General features: G+C 37.4%; 1 long non-coding RNA gene across 1 annotated transcript; it reads right to left on the bottom strand.

Moving 5' to 3' along the window:
* Window positions 1–14795: 14795 nt before the first annotated feature.
* On the bottom strand, window positions 14796–16396 carry LOC133816577 (uncharacterized). Its single transcript, XR_009885343.1, has 2 exons — window positions 16135–16396; window positions 14796–15494 (listed from the first exon to the last, which is right to left on the bottom strand). It is a non-coding gene; the product is annotated as an uncharacterized LOC133816577 (long non-coding RNA).
* Window positions 16397–16939: the final 543 nt, after the last annotated feature.

Genomic DNA, 16939 nt, shown 5'->3' with positions numbered 1-16939 from the left:
CCTGAGAGCGCTAGCCCTAGTTATCATTTGTTCAGTGATATATGATATGAATTGATATGTTTAGCATGTTGGATACTTGATTATACTAAATGGTTATATGGTTGAGTTTATGTGATGCAATGTGAGATATTGATATGTCTGCTAATTGCTTATGCTCTGCTGTTGTTGTGTTTTCTTGCTGGGCCTTGGCTCACGGGTGCTACGTGGTGCAAGTAAAGGCAAAGGCAAGCTGGACCAATCCTGAGTTGGAGGGCTGCGGGGCTGAATGTACATAGCCAGTTGTTCGATCACCATGGTCGAGGAGTGGATCAGGACAGGGATTACCTAACTGCTTGTTTTGCCTTAGTTTGGTTGGTTATTGTATCTGAGTCTTATCACTTTTGTAAACGATCTCCAAACTTGTATTTTTGGGATCCCGTGTAAACAAATAATGTTTCTTAATGAAAATGCGGCTTTTGAGACCAAAACATTTTAAACCCTAGTTCCTTTAAAGTTTCAACAACACGATTTTAATTAAATGACTTGATTAGCAAATCTGGCACTTTATAAGCACACAGTGTAACGGTCTTGGCTATCCAGGGTGTTACAGTCGGTCAGGGAGAGAATTTACAAGCTCTCAAAGCACAGACGCAGCTAAGCCGCCATCAATGAAACTGCCTCAATGGAGGCCGACCAAATCATCAACCGAGGGTTGAATGAAATAGTCAACGTAAGTCAATTTCTGTTGTTTCATCATTTATTTTGACTTCTATTCCTTACTTTTTCGTTTTTTATTTTCAGGGACTGCTGTCTTTAACTGCTGGCTGGCGCCGTACTGGGGCGCTGGTTTCTCGCGGGCAGAACTTTGACTCCAGGCTTGCTCAGTCCAAGCAAGCACTTGAGGATGAGAAGAAAGAGCTGCTCGAGGAGAACAAGGAGCTGTCCAAGCTGAACGAACAATTACGCGAGGACCAAGCCAACCTCACTCAAGAGCTTCAGGAAAGTCAAGGGGCCCTGAAGAAAGCTATCGATGAGCGGCACAAATGGAGGGAGAGTTCTATACTCCACCCCCAAGAGTGTAAACAACTCACACTCAATCTGACTGCCAGTAGGGATGAGGCAAAGAAGCTTGAGGAGCGGGTGCGCGAGCTCGAGGGGTGAGTATAGGAGCTTGAGGAGGACAGAGCTAAAACTCTGAAGAAGTACAAGGAAGCCACCTTCCTCTGCTTCAATGACTTCTGGAAGCACAATCGGGAGGCCAACATTAACTATCTCTCCGAGCGGTTGCAAAGGACGCTGATGGCGCAGTGTGCTGCTCGGCTGGAGGCGGAAGAGAGAGCCAAGGCCCAAACCCCTGCTGCTGATGCTGCGGCTGGACCTCCGGCTAATCAGAGTGCTCCTAACCCAGAGGACCCTCCTGCTCCCCAACAAAATTAATATTTTTTATTATTTTTTCCAGCTTTTATGGCCCACGGGTCTTTTTGTAAAGAAATTTTTTTTCTTTTATTGCTGCGAGGGCAGCTTTTTTACTTATGCTTGAACAATTACATCCGAGTAGTACTGCTCGCGGTGTAAAGGTCTTTTCCTTTTAATTTCATATTTACATCCGAGCGCTAATGATCGCGGTGTGAACGATTGCCTTTCTGATATTATAATGTTTCTTCTATTATAATACCTGTTCGCATGACCGAACTTATCATAGTACTTAGGTTTGATTTTACAAAACACAAATTTTGAAAAATGCTCTAAGTACCGTAGCATGCTTTCACTTATTTTGTTCATGTGTTTACATACCTCATGGTATGCTTTGCTATCGATGTACCTTATATGCCCCCCAAGTGATTGAGGAGCGTTAGGTCCTTGGTCACTTGCCTTGACCACGACCTGTGCGAACATTGCTGCTCGTTGCAAAATTCAACACTTGTAATACAGCAAAACAACACACGTAATGAACAAATACTTGTAAAAATAAATTTACAAAGGTTGGCAAGAATGACTGACTGCGCACAGTCCCTTATAATCTCGTATTAAAAATGGACTAATCATTTCTTTACGAGTGATCCTAAAAAAGGATCTTACATTTATAAGCGATTAGCCATGCAACGTGGCTAACCCTTTTTTCAAAACTTGTAAAAAGTAAAATTTAATACAAGCCAGTCCTTTAAAAAGGGTTGTTCACTGATAATACTTGCGTAGGTGTTCTCCATTCCAATAGCGTGGAACGAGATCTCCGTTTAGGCGTGCAAGTTTGTAGGTGCCCAGGTGAAGGACTTCTTCAATCTGGTACGGTCCTTCCCAATTGGGTCCGAGTACTCCAACAGTGGGGTCGCAGGTGTTCAAGAAAACTCGTTGTAACACCAAGTCATCGACATTGAATTTCCTTTCTTTCACTTTCGAGTTAAAGTACCGGGCGACCTTTTGCTGGTATGCAACTACTCGGAGTTGGACTTTTTCTCGTATTTCGTCAATTGAGTCTAGGGACTCCATCATCTGTTGGCTGTTCTGGTCCTGGTCGTATGTTATGCGTCGATGTGAGGGGGGATCTAACTCGACAGGTAACATGGCCTCATATCCGTAGGCTAAGGAAAATGGGGTATGACCTGTCGCTGTTCGGTGAGACGTTCTATACGACCAAAGGACTTCAGGCAGCTGCTCTGGCCACGCTCCTTTAGCGTCTTCAAGCCTCTTCTTCAGGGTGTCCTTAATAGTTTTGTTCACGGCCTCGACTTGCCCGTTTGCTTGTGGGTGCGCAACTGAAGAAAAGCTTTTGATAATCCCGTGCCTTTCGCAGAAGTCGGTGAATAAGTCGCTGTCAAATTGGGTTCCGTTGTCTAAAACAATCTTTCGAGGCAAACCATAGCGGCAAACAATGTTCTTGATGACAAAGTCAAGAACTTTCTTGGCCGTTATGGTAGCGAGTGGTTCAGCTTCGGCCCATTTGGTAAAGTAGTCAACTGCCACAACTGCGTACTTCACTCCTCCGTTTCCGGTTGCCAGGGATCCGATCAAATCTATCCCCCATATTGCAAAAGGCCACGGACTCTGCATCTGTTTTAACTCATTTGGAACTGCTCGTGGAATTTTGGAGAACCTTTGACATTAATCGCACTTTCGTACAAACTCCATCTAATCTTCGTTCATAGTCGGCCAAAAGTAGCCTTGCCTTAGAATCTTTTTTGCCAAACTTTGCCCCCCAGCGTGATCCCCGCAGAATCCTTCATGTACCTCTTTCATTAGCTCCTTAGCTTTTTCTGGTGTAATGCACCTGAGTAGTGGCATGGAATATCCTCTCCAGTACATAATACCATCGACCAGTATGTACCTAGCAGCCTGTCTTTGTAGAGTTCTGGCTTTGTTTCTATTTGTTGGTAGCACACCATCTGTTAGATACTCCAAGTAAGGCGTCATCCATGTATCTTCCATTCGGATTTCCATACTGGCTTCTATTGCTCGTATGCTTGGCTCACTCAATCTTTCTACTGGCACAATGTTCAAAGTGTCAGCATCTTTCGCGCTCACGAGTTTGGCTAAGGCATCTGCATTCGAATTCTGATCCCGGAGTATTTGCTGGAGGGTATACTTCGTGAACTGGGCTAGCAGGTCTTTAGTTTTATTCAAGTAGGACACCATTTTTAGGCCTCGTGCTTGATATTCTCCTAGAACTTGATTCACTACCAGCTGTGAATCACTGTAAATATCAAGTGCCTTTATGCTCATGTCTTTGGCCATTCTCAATCCAGCGAGGAGTGCTTCGTATTCGGCTTCATTATTTGACACGGTGAAGTCGAACCTAATGGCGCAGTGAAATCGATGCCCTTCCGGCGTTATCAATATCACTCCCGCTCCTGCGTGGGATTCGTTGGACGACCCATCTGTGAATAATTTCCACGAAGGAACTTCATCTTGAGGCTCAGGCGCGCTAGGCTTTTCGCACTGCTCGCTATCTGGGAGTTCCGTGAACTCTGTAATAAGATCGGCCAAGACTTGCCCTTTCGACTGCACATTTTAATAAACGCCCAGCCGCCTCTGGTTTTTGGAGGACTTGCCGAAGGGGTTGGTCGGTTAAGACTGTGATAGGATGGGCTTGGAAGTAAGGGCGCAGCTTCCTTGAGGCCAGGATTAAGCAATATGCTAACCTTTCGATGGGTGGATATCTCAGTTCTGCCCCAATCAGCCTCTTGCTTACATAGTAAACTGCTTTTTGTACGCCTTCTTCCTCTCGTACTAGTACCGCACTAGCAGCAACTTCAATGATCGCCAGGTAAATGAACAAAGTTTCTCCTTCGATTGGCTTTGATAAAATGGGAGGTTGTGCCATATGGGCCTTCAAGGCTTGAAAAGCTTGCTCGCTGTTGATCCCAAAAGAGGGTGTTTTAATAATTAAACTCGCAAGTGCACGAATCGTTTCGGAATATAATGTTCATGTAAGTACGAGGTCGAACCCATGGGAGTTGACTAACATCAAAAGAAACTATTTCAAACAAAGCAATAATATTCTAACCTAGTTCCAAATATTTGATGAGATTTTGTTTTAGAAAAATAAAAGACAAGTAATAAAAAGATTAATGATTAAATAGAAAAATGGTTTTCAAATGAGATAAGTAAAATAAGATTATTAAGATGTTAGAATCCACAAAATGCAAGTTCAACAGTATTTATAAGTATATTGATTCCCAAGTTTAGATATAGTTGAAATAAATCACACTATACTTTTTTCAAAATATATTTTCTTATTCAAGCACAAGTTACTCTTTCAAAAAGGTAGGATTTTTCTTCACTTATATAAGATATAATTTCTAAGCATTAGTTGTGTTACAACCTAATGAAACTACAAAAAATCAAAGAGATTATGTTTAGGCAAAATATGATACTTATGCTCTAAGAATTAGATGTGAACAATTTAATGAAAAACATTTAATCAAAGAATATCATATTTTTGCATAATGAAGAACTAAGTGTAATATGCTTTAACACTCAATAATAGATGAAAAATGCATATCATTGATAGAAAAATCCATAAACAATGTTACACAAATGGGAAATCAACATACAATAAAAAATACTATCTAGTTATATTTTGCTTCATCATCATCTTAATAACCTTTGAAAAAGATTAGAAGCTCATAACTAGATAAAAATTACAAAATAACATACTTGACATGCTCTTCAAAAGATGAAAATGGTAGAGAGAAACTAGTGAAAAGAAGAGAGAAAAATGTGTAGAAGATGTTGAAAAAAAAATGAAGAAGAAGAGCTTCCAAAATGGTCTTACAAGACTCTATTTATAGGCAAAATATGGAGATTAAATTAATCAAATTAAAATAAATAAATTGATTAATTTAATTGTGTTGGGAAGTGGTAGGATAAATAGAGTAAGTGTAAGAGTATTGGAAAGATGAAATGTTTGGTTGGATAAAAGATTAGTGAAAAGCTAGGGTAAAAAATAAATTAGGAATGTTTATTTAGGTAAGAAAAATAGGGAAGAGTGAATTGATATTTGAGTGAAAGAAGAAAGACATTGGGAAGAAAAATATTATTTTTGGCTATTTGGTGATTTTGACTAATTCAGAAAAATACTAGTTTTTTCTTTGGGCTGGTCAAAAGGCAGATGGGCCTGCTGAATGTGGGCCGTTTGGAGTAATTGGGGCTTGGTGGCATCAGCTTTATTGATGCTAAAGAATTCGGGCCCGTGTGCTGGAAGGAAGGAAGGCTGCATGGTGATGATATATATGAAGAGGGCATATGCTGCTTTGGAGTGATGTTGCTGAAGGAGAACTGGTGAGGCACGTGGAGGAAGCTTGAAGATGTTTGTTGATATGCATATGTGCATATATGATGCAGTTGGGAGATGTGGAGTCAACGTGGGAGGCAGGTGGAGAGAAGGAAACCTTGGGCCTTCGGCTGGGCTTGGCATTTGGGCCTGGGGAGGCTTGCTTCACAGAATTGCCATTTTCTTCATTTCTTTCTTGAAAATTGCCATAGTTCCTTCACCATAAAAAAAAATTAAATTAAATAACAATCAAATATTTTCAATTATAAATAAACCATATTAATTATTTGAAAATACTTAATTAAAACTTAATTTAATTTATCAATAAAGATCAACAAAATTGCACTTTTATTTTACTTCTAACTAAACTATATTAATTACACATAATTTAAACTTCAACATATTATAATAAAATATCTATAAAAATATATAAAAATCTAGAAAATTATAATAAGACTAATAAATGTAAAATTACTTAAAAACTTAATAAATCAATTAAGAACTCAAGAACTAAGCAACAGTTAACACATAAAAAGTGGTAAAATAACTCTATTTTGTAGAGTTATCACTCGCAGTCTTCCGTCCATGCAAATTTCTTATTGCCCCTAAGTAGATTGAAAAAGGGGACGCACTTGTCTGTTGATTTTGAAATAAATCTACTTAGTGCTGCAATCCTCCCGGTTAAACTTTTTACATCTTTGATCTTTTTTGGCAATTTCATGTCGATCAGGGCTTTTATCTTGTCGGGGTTGGCCTCGATTCCTCTTGAATTTACAATGAAACCCAAAAATTTCCCTGATCCAACTCCGAAGGAACATTTGAGAGGATTTAGTTTCATCTGGTACTTGTTCAATACATCGAAACATTCTTGCAAATCCTCCACATGTCCTTCTGCATTTTTCGACTTTACCAGCATGTCGTCCACGTATACCTCCATGTTTACCCCGATCAATTCTTTAAACATGTGGTTAACTAACCGCTGGTAAGTCGCACCTGCGTTTTTCAGTCCGAAGGGCATTACTTTATAACAGTGCAAGCCCGTATCAGTCCGAAAGCTGGTGTGATCTTCGTTGGGGGGATGCATGCTAATCTGATTGTAGCCTGAATATGCATCCATGAAGGAGAGGATTTCGTGTCCTGCAGTAGCATCGACCAACTGGTCGATTCTTGGGAGTGGGAAGCAGTCCTTTGGGCAAGCTTTATTGAGGTCTGTAAAATTCACACAGGTTCGCCATTTTCCGTTAGGCTTGGGAACCAGCACTGGATTGGAGACCCATGATGGATAAAACGCTACCCTGATGAACCCATTCTCCTTTAACCTCTCAACTTCTTCTTTTAAGGCTCTCGATCGATCTTTATTGAGCAACCTTCTTTTTTGTTGCACGGGCAAAAAAATCTTGTCTATGTTCAGGACATGGCTGATAACTACAGGGTCTATCCCAGCCATGTCTTTGTTCGACCAGGCAAAGACTTCCTGGTTCTTCCGCAAAAATTCCACCAGTGCATGCTTCGTGGTTTGTTCCAAGTTTTTCTCGACCTTCACGACTCTGGTCGGGTCTTTTTCGTTAAGTTGGACCTCTTCCAGGTCCTCGACGGGTCCTATGTTCTCTTCAAAATCCCCAAAGCAAGGATCTAAATCTCTATCCTCACTTTGGGAAATACCCTATTTGGTGACCTCATCACCAGATTGGGATTGTGTATCGATTGCCATCTGCAACCTATCTGAGGTAGTGCTCTTTGATGCTCCCTTTTTCGCCATCGTTGCTGAGGCGCTGTAGCACTCTCTGGCCTCCCTCTGGTTTCCCAACACGCGTCCTACCCCTGCGTCTGTCAGGAATTTCATGGCTAAGTGCCACATAGAGGTGACGACCCGTAGATCAACTAGTATAGGCCTTCCAATGACAACATTGTATGTCGAAGGACAATCGACTACTATAAAAGTAGCGAGTAATGTCCTGGTAGCAGGCGCTGTACCTGCTATCACTGGTAGTCTGATTGACCCTGCAGGGGCGAGTCCCTCACCAGAGAAGCCGTATATTGTTTGGTTGCAGGGCTCCAGGTCCTTAACGGACAACTTCATGCGTTCCAGTGAAGATTTATACAGGATATTCACTGAACTTCCTATATCGACCAACACTCTCTTCACCACCATGTTGGCCATTTGGATATCCACGACCAGTTGATTGGAATGTGGGAACCGGACATGTTGGGCATCACTATCAGAGAAGGTTATCTCGCCCTCTTCTGATCGAGCCTTTTTTGGCGCGCGGTCCTCCACAGTCATCATCTCGATGTCCTGGTCGTGGCGCAGAGTCCGAGCGTATCGTTCCCTGGCCTTTCCGCTGTTTCTCGCGAGGTGCGGGCCTCCACAGATGGTTAACAATGTGCCAGTCACGGGGGCAGGCTGCAAAGGTGGCGAGCGTTGGCGTGTGGGCGCTTGCTCGTTGCCACCCGGAGCTTCTCGTTTGGAATTTCCCGAGGCCCGTACATATCTTCTCAAGTGTCCTTGTCTGATAAGGAACTCGATCTCATCCTTCAACTAGTTGCATTCATTTGTGTCATGTCCGTAGTCGTTATGATAACGACAGAACTTGGTAGTGTCTCTTTTCGAAATATCCTTTCGAATGGGGGCAGGCTTCTTATAAGGCACACTGGAACTCATGGCCTGATAAACCTCTCCCCGAGACTCAACTAGGGCAGTATAGTTAGTGAACCGAGGTTCGTAACGGTTACCCTTGGCTCGTTTATTGTCGGAGGTGGAAGGCTCATTGTGTGGCCGTTTTCCACCATTCTCGCCATTGTCGTTACCATTCCCGTTGCCGTTGCCGTTAGGTTTAGACCCATTGGCGGCTTTGACGGGCTCGGCAGTCTTCTTATCCTTGCCTGGAGGCTTTCCATCGATGGCAATGGCATCTTCGAGCTTGATGTAACGATCAGCCCGGTCCAAGAATTCCTGGGTAGTTCTAACCCCATCTTTTCGGAGACTTTTCGAGAGAGGGGTGTGATGCCTAACCCCTGCGGTTATGGCCATCATTTTGCCCTCGTCCCCTATTGTTTTTGCTCCAGCTGCTGCTCGCATAAAGCGCTGGATGTAATCCTTTAGTGGTTCTCCATCCTGCTGGCGTATTTCGACCAGCTGGTTTGCCTCGGTCGGATGCACTCGACCTGTGTAGAACTGTCCGTAGAACTCCTTTACGAACATCTCCCAGGAAACTATGCTTGCAGGAGGGAACTTGAAAAACCACTCCTGCGCGGCATCAGAAAGTGTTGCAGGGAAGATCCTGCACCGAGCATCTTCGGACACTTTCTGAATGTCCATTTGTATCTCAAACTTATTGACGTGAGATACCGGGTCACCATACCTATTAAAGTTCGGAAGCGTAGGCATTTTAAACTTGCTAGGAGTCTCTGCCATAGCTATCCTTTGGACAAAAGGAGTGCCTTTCCTCCTATCGTGGTCGATGTAAGATGTTCTTCCCCCGACCAGCTGTTGCACCGCCTGGTTAAGGGCATCTATTTGGGCCTGCACAGCGATGGGAATCGCTGTGGCCTCTGTTGCTGCGGGGATGTTCTCGCCATGTCACTCACGGCAATCATTGAGCACATCTCTCAAATCCTCGTCTCTTCTCCGCTGCTCGCTAGCTCCGAGCCGGTTGAAGACGTTATTTTGCCTGGGCTGCCCCCAGCGTTCCGTCTGCCGGGTTGGTCATCTTGAGGTGGATGATTCCTGTTTCCACCTCTTTCATCATTCCTCCGACCGGCATTTCCTCTGCCGGAATCGGCTTCATCATAATCATTTCCATCTCTGAATCGTGATTGACTATGACGGGATCGACTGCTCCCTCGATTTCCTTCCCGGGCTGAAACGTGCTGAGAGTTAGAGGGTGGCCTGCGTTGGTCGTTAGGTTCCCATGCATTATCATGCCGTGGGGGACCTCGGACCGCAGAGCCTAACTCTGAGTTCCTCCTGTTACCAGGAGGATGCTGTCCTCTGTTCGGAAGGTTCGGCTCGTCGCCCCTATGGCGTCTAGGACTGTGAGGTTGATGCTCGGTCCTATTCTGCCTCTAATGCCGGGGATTGCCGCGACCAGCACGGGATGGAGGTTGTGCCTCGGGGTCCAGTGGGACATCGTCATGGGGCACCTGAGGCTGTTCGAGCCTTTGCGGACTCGAGGGTTGGATAGGTGGGCTAAGATTATGACCCCTTTGTGTCGGTCCATTCGTAGGTTGATCAGGTTGCGAGGTAGGTGCAGCCTGATTCCTAGCCAATTGCAAGGCTACCTCGAGGGCTGCCATGGCTTCACTCTAGCGACGGTCCATCTCCGCCTGTCTCTCTCTAAACTCCACGCGCTGCCGTTCAATTTCTTGCTGCTGTCGCGCCATGATTTCGGCAGCACTTTCCTGGCTGGCCCTCAGATTGGCCAGCTCTTCGTGCAACGCCCCTAGAGTACTTTTTAGCGTCGCGTCATCCATTTCTTCCTCCTCAAATTCCAAATGTGGCTCATCCTCAGCCACGATGGGAGGAGGAGGAGGAGGCGGGTTTGATGGTGCAGCGGCTGCCGCCTGTCCAGTTTTCCTGGTAGTTTTCGCCATTGGTTTTCTCAACGGTGATATACCAAGCTCTCAATGAAAGCACCAGAATGTTGACCCTGATTTTGGGCAACTGACACGGAGTCAAAATACGCTTGACGTGGATGAATGCGTTGAAAAGAACGTGATGACGAAAATAATAAGAACACGATATTTTATAGTGGTTCGGCCCCAGGATCTGGTAATAACCTACGTCCACTTAGATTGTTATTGATGTGAGATCCAAAGGAGTGATCAAAGAACTAGGGTTCAATGAGTTTCACCAACCTCTGAAGAACAATACAATATGACTAATTTGATAACTCTAATCTCAAGTGATCTAGAAGTCAGAAAAGAAAAAAGGATCCTCTTCCCTGAGCCCTCTTCTTCTATTTATAAGCTCAGGAAAGATTTACATTAATTTGTTACAGATATTATTTCCTAAAGAATCGGATACTCAGGAAATCATGGGAGATAATTTCGGATTCCATCATAACTGCCTAAGATTTCCTCCGCGTATTATGCGCATACGACCAGGTTGGTCGTATGAAGAAACTGATCGCATGATACCGCATATCTTCCTGGTCGATAGTTGAACACAGATTATGCCAGATGTCAGCCACGTGTAATTAATGCCTGCCAAATCATTCACTTCTTGATTTTTGGGATAACAGTATATATGAGAAAATATATATAATTATTTGATTATGCTTTTTCTTTTGTTCACTCTGACGAGAAACAATAGGAGGAAACCCTTCTATTTATAGCCCTTGGTATGCACGTTGCTACCAGATAATTATTTATTAATTAAAAGTTCTTGCAAATTATTATATTTATTAAAGAATTAAATTGACCATGCTAGCTACATGTCATCATATCTTTTTTCGTGTCTACTGGTTCAGTTCTAAAAGATATAAATTAATTACTATACTTTTAGTATTTACAGTACATGGATAAGTTGATTTTTTTTTTAAGATGACGGTGTAAATGTAGTTACAGTGGATCTCCTACAATTTTTTAGAAAATTTCGAATAATTCAGTATGTCAAAATCATGATTGAAACAACTTGTTGCATGCGTGCTAGTTTGAATATTTATATGTACGTGCAACATTCTATTTAAATTCTGATTTTGACATCCTGAAATATTATATGGAATTTCTTGAAAATTTATGGAAAGTCTTCTGTAACTACATTATACAACGTCATGTAAAAGAAATACATCTACAACTTACTCATGTATCGAAAATACTAAAAATACCTATAGGTTTTAAAATCAATCTCTATCAAAGTGGTACCTATATATATAAGAATTTTCTTAGGTAGAAACATCACTTTTGACTTTACTGTAAGAGCAATTTCTATTTTTGGCACTTGGAGAAATTATAATTTTTTTTTGCATGATGACATATATTATAGTTATAACATGCATCCTGCCAATTTTCAGGAAATTCCAAATAATTTACGGTGCCAAAATTAGAGTTCAAACAAGCAGTTGTACGTATGTCTGTTTTTTTGTATACGTGTGGCAAACAGACTATTCGAACTCTGATTTCAGTATTATAAATTATGCGAAATTTCTTGAAAATTAGCGGAATGCATATAGATGTTAGATGAAAATTGAAAAATTGTCCCTATCACTGTCATGTTCTTCCTTTAAACGGTGAATTCTTGCCTCATCAGAGACTGATTCATGCAGAGCGTGTCCCCATAAGGAAAATATGCATTCCTATGTGTAACTAAAATTAATTTAGTTATTAATATTATTCCTCTCTATATATTACTGTCTCCTCCTTAAATTATACATCTTTGGAGTGCCTTACAGATGTAATTTTATTAATTTAGTTATTTATCAATATTAATATCCTGTAGATGTCATAATAATGTTTTTTTTTTTTTAAATAAAACCTGAATGATATTTTAAAAAGTTTTTTTTAACAAAGCTAAACAGAGAAAATATCTATCAACTATTGTAGCAAAAACTAAAAAATAAATCTATCAATTATCTGGAGAGAGAGACGTAATGAATATAAAATAATATTTGTAGAAAGATAAGAAACATCATGGAGGTAAAAATAAAATAGTTATACTGTGGACTATTTTATAAGTCGAGCAATTTTTTTGTACAGGGCTTCATTTTAAGTCCTACTGTTAGAGTTCTCAGTATTTCTCGACCCGGGAGCAATTTTCGGCGCGACTTTTTTTTATGACCGTGTATATTGTAGCTATTTAGAGCATCCTGCAAATTTTCAGAAAATTCCGAATAGTTTACAGTACCAAAAACTAGGTTCAAACATGTTGTTTTCTACGCGCATAAAAAAAATTAGTTACGCGTGCAACAATATGTTTGAACTTAGTTTTCGGTACTGTAAACTATTCGGAATTTTCTGAAAATTTGCAAGATGCTCTAAATAGCTACAATATACACGATCATAAAAAAAATCGTGCCGAAAACTATTCACGGGTTGTAAACACTGAGAGCCTTACCCATAGGGTGTAACGTGAAGCCTTTATAAGAGAATTCACCTATATATATTTATATATTACCTACAAATAAGCAGTATTGAAAGTTTATTTATTTTTAAAGTTATAAATATTATTTATAATTTTAATAAAAAATTGTTCATTGTTTTTAATATATATATAATATAATAAATTATGGTTTTATAGTATATATAAATATTTATATCAATAATTTTTACCCATAGATATATATTTACATGACATATATATAAAATACAATAATATTTTAAAATAAGTTTATAATAGAAATAAAATAATAATAGAAAAAGTCATAGTGTAGACAGTAGTATATATACATCAACTATTTTTAGTTTCTAATATACTCGCAATATCCTTTGGTGAATTTGATGAAGAAAAAGAGCTTCAATCACTTTATATAAAACAAACTATCACACAAATTTATAAGATAAAAAAATAATATATATGTCTTCATTATTTTTAAATAAATATAATTTAATTAATTAAATTATCATAAAATATCTTAAAAATATCATATTTTAATTAATTAATTAATGTTTGTTTAAGTGTATGTTTGTTCTAGTTTTTTAATTGGGCAATGACAACAAAAGATTATATATTATATGTTTAGTATAATATTAAGTTTAATTAAATTTTATTTAAGTTAAAAATGTATGGTTTTATTATTTTTAAATAATTATCATTGTAAAATATCTCAAAAATATCATATTTTAATTTGTTTAATTAGAAGAAAAAGAGCTCCAATCACTTGATAAAAAACAAACTATCACACAAATTTATAAGATATAAAAAAATGATATGTATACATTTATTATTTTTAAATAAATATGATTTAATAATTTAAATTATCATAAAATATCTTAAAAATATCATATTTTAATTAATTAATTAATTTATGTTTGTTTAAGTTTATGTTTGTTCTAGTTTTTGAATCGGACAATGACAACAAAAGATTATATGTTTATGTTTAATTAAATTTTACTTAAGTTATAAAATGTATGGTTTTATTATTTCTAAATAATTATCATTGTAAAATATCTCAAAAATATCATATTTTAATTTATTAAATTATTTATTTATTTAATTTTATTTAAGTTTAAGTCATTTATACAATCTATTGTTAAATATAATAATATTATGTTAAATATAAGAATATTCCATTAAAGTTAATGGGAAAAAAATAAAAAACTGTTAAAACAAATAATCATCGTTATCTACACACTTTTTATATAGAAGAGATATTAATTCTCTAAGAAAATTGAATTTAATTCAAAACAAAATTTGAATTATTCTCAGAAGAAATATATAGAATATTGTTAAATATTTTTTTAACTAATTAAATAAAGATAACTACAAGAAAAAATGCTTATTATAATACCACAAAAGTATTATAAAACAATTGTCATAATGTTTTTTGAAGCATTAAAGAAAATTGTGTTATCTTAAGTCATAACACTTTTCGTAATATATTTTTCCACTTACACTAAAGTATTATTGAAAACTCTATTATAAGACTTTTTTAGTATTATTTTAATATTTTTAAATTATCATTACTCTTAATAGTTTTTATAAGACTTTTTTACTCTTATATTGAGAGTATTATTGAATACTCTACAATAATACATTTTTGTGTTATTTTCTCATTTTTATAACTGTAAAATATAATTATTGTTTTGGTATTCATAAAAAAAAATTCACTTATTTTACAACAATACATTTTTTGTGTTATCTTCTCATTTTTATAAGCTTAAAATATAATTATTGTTTTGGTATTCATAATACTTTTTTATCCACTTATTTTACAATAATACATTTTTTGTGTTATTTTCTCATTTTTATAAGCTTAAAATATAATTATTGTTTTGGTATTCATAATACTTTTTTATCCACTTATTCTACAATTATTTAGAAACACTAATTATTTTTTCATTTAATAAAATCTATTTTGTTATTCAAAACACTTGATGCAATATAGTGTCTAATAAACTCAACACATTCACTGCTAAAAAAATATTACAATAAGTCTCAAACACTAACTCAATCAGCCTTAAAAATTCCAATATATCTTTATAGCAAAGTAATAGTGGAAAATGCATTGACCAAATGACATAAGAGATTGTTAATTCTTCAAAGTCATGTGTAACCAGTAAGTCATCCAATCCTTCAAAATTTATGTCATGCCAGCAATCAGGCTCCAAAATGACTTTGCTCCATGACTTACAAAGGAGTGGCATTGAATGAAGTTTATCTAGTAAATTTGTAAAGATTAATACTAGTGCTTCTGGTATCAATTCAGTCCAACCACCGTGAAATACTTCCATCAATATTGACAATTAAAATATCATATAAGAATTTAGAAAGCTAACCAATGAGCCAGTAAAATTTTACATATGGAAATATGATGTAATCATTTCATTGGTTGTGAACAAGTATATAGAATACAAGAGCAAACTAAATAAAAATAGAAAACGTTGAATAGAATAAGGATATGACTTCGATCAAATGAAAGAACGCCATATTAATTATAAATAACAATGTAATATGAAAATAAATAAATAAGGATAGCAGTAGAAAAAATCATTCAGAATTGATTTTTCAATTGAGTAGCCATAAAAAAACCTAGAGATGAGAAATAAACATACCTAGATGACTTATATGTCAGGACTTAATCTTCCCCTGCAAAAGAAAACAAATGAACAGTTGAGTTGTGATGCCCATTTTCATGCTACCTGCCTAAGCAGTGGCCATAGAAAGTCTGAAAACCAAAGAAAATTAATAAAGAGCATAGGAATCCAGATATATATTTAACTAGTTGAAAGCAGATAAAACACACATTAACTAATATAACTAGAAGAACAAACATTCATTTCTCATATTTAACCACACCTGCAGTACAAACAAATAACAAGAATTGACATACCGAACAAAACATTATACAAGAAAAATGAGAACAAACAGGTTGCAGTAAATGACTTCAGCAGGGGCCTTTATGCTAAGTACATTATGATGTTACAACAGTATAAATAAGAGACCATTTTTGTGCTTGCATCCAACAATGTGAAAAACTTAATATAAAAATTTGAAAGATAAAAAGAGGCTCACAGCAAAGCTCACTACGGAATACTATGTACAAGACTAATTATATATATAATACATATGGAGATACATCAATTCCAACTTCACATTTGAACATACAGAACTATATCAAAGCTAAAGCTAGTCCTTAAATACCAATAAGAAAATCCTAAAATACTAATTTGAAGAAATTCATAATATAAACCCTAACATTTATCTACTTACACACTAAAAAACTTACATCCAAACAAAATCGAAAGTGATGAAGATAATAAGAGAGAGGTATAGAGATCAAATGTGAAATTGATTGAGCAATTGACAAAGGATATCTAATGGTAGAACAAAATGACCAAAGCAGGTTGATTGAGCAAGTCACTGGAGAAAGTCCACGGATCGACGGAGCGAATCGCTGGAGCAAGTTCACATATCAACGGAGCAGCAGCGGATCTCCCGTTGTACGATCAATCAATAATGGTAGAGACAGAGAGAATTGCTCTTGTCAAAGAAAGGCTAATGACATTTTGGTTGGGCTTGGGCTTATTGAGTTTAAATTTAAAGCCCATTGTAATATTAGTCAAAACTCACATACGTACATGCTCCGTAATTCAGTTCTAATCTATTCTATGTTTTCATTTACTTACTGTAATACTTTTTAAACACACTTATTCTTATGCATTATGGAAAATATATTCTTGTAGTGATAATTATCCATTTATCTAATTAAATAACATCTCAATCAGTTTGAATTTAAATTCCAAATAATCACTCAAATGGGTCAAACTTGGATGGGTGATCCATTGGGTCGTGGATGTTGACCCAAAGTCCAACAACTCCAAAAAAAAAATACATAATCAAAAATTTATAAATCGTCCCATATATAAATATAGGACAATTCTTCTATAGGGGCTTCACTTTAAGCCCTATCGGTAAGGCTCTAAGTGTTTCTCAACCCATTAATAGTTTTCGGCGCGATTTTTTTTATGACCGTGTATATTGTAGTTATTTAGATCATCCTGCAAATTTTCAGAAAATTCCGAATAGTTTAC

This window comes from Humulus lupulus, chromosome 2 (assembly GCF_963169125.1).
Source record: "Humulus lupulus chromosome 2, drHumLupu1.1, whole genome shotgun sequence".
Classification (NCBI taxonomy): Eukaryota; Viridiplantae; Streptophyta; class Magnoliopsida; order Rosales; family Cannabaceae; genus Humulus; species Humulus lupulus.
The sequence above is the reverse complement of the archived record's forward strand: the minus strand, read 5'-3'. Positions and strand labels throughout refer to the sequence as shown.